We start from the raw sequence: 864 nt of genomic DNA, 5'->3' as shown, positions 1-864 counted from the left end.
TCCCATGCCTCGACTGGGATCCGAACCCAGTACCTGCCAGCCTGTAGACCGATGGCCTAACCACTACACCACCGAGGCCGGTCTTTAAGACAGGGGGCGGGACGTAGCCCAGTGGTAAAACGCTCGCTTGTTACGTGGTCGGTCTAGGATCGATCCCCGTCGGTGGGCTCCTTCGACTATTTCTTTTCCCCCTCCAGTGCATTACGACTGTATATCAAAGGCTGTGGTATGTGCTATCCTATCTTTGGGATGGTACATATAAACGATCCCTTGCTACTAATGAAAAAACGTAGCGGGTTTCCTCTATAATACAATATATTAAAATATGTGCTCTAGTGGTTTTGTTTAACAAAACAAACTTTAACTTTTAACTTTATCTTTAAGACAAGTGTACATAAACGTTTTCTTAATGCTAACTGAAAACAGTATGTGATATTCGGGTGGACGGATCAGTCTGTCAGTCCCTGTACAAGCATCAACAGTGTGTCGTTAATCATAAATACTGGCTGGGCTTTCACAACACAACAATTATGTTTTTTTCGTCTAGGAACTGTATGCAATGCCTTGTGTTTACTCTAGAAACTGTTTGCAATATTCTATGTTTTCGTCTAGGAACTGTATGCAATGCCCTGTGTTTAGTCTAGAAACTGTTTGCAATATTCTGTGTTTTCGTCTAGGAAATGTATGCAATGCTCTGTGTTTAGTCTAGGAACTGTTTGCAATGTTCTGTTTTTGTCTAGGAACTGTATGCAATATTCTGTGTTTTCGTCTAGGAACTGTTTACAATGCGCCGTGTTTAGTCTAGGAACTGCATGCAATGCTCTGTGGTTTTGTCTAGGAACTGTATGCAATGCTCTGTGTTTT

This window comes from Gigantopelta aegis, chromosome 4 (assembly GCF_016097555.1).
Source record: "Gigantopelta aegis isolate Gae_Host chromosome 4, Gae_host_genome, whole genome shotgun sequence".
Lineage (NCBI taxonomy): Eukaryota > Metazoa > Mollusca > Gastropoda > Neomphalida > Peltospiridae > Gigantopelta > Gigantopelta aegis.
Note: the sequence above shows the minus strand (reverse complement) of the source record.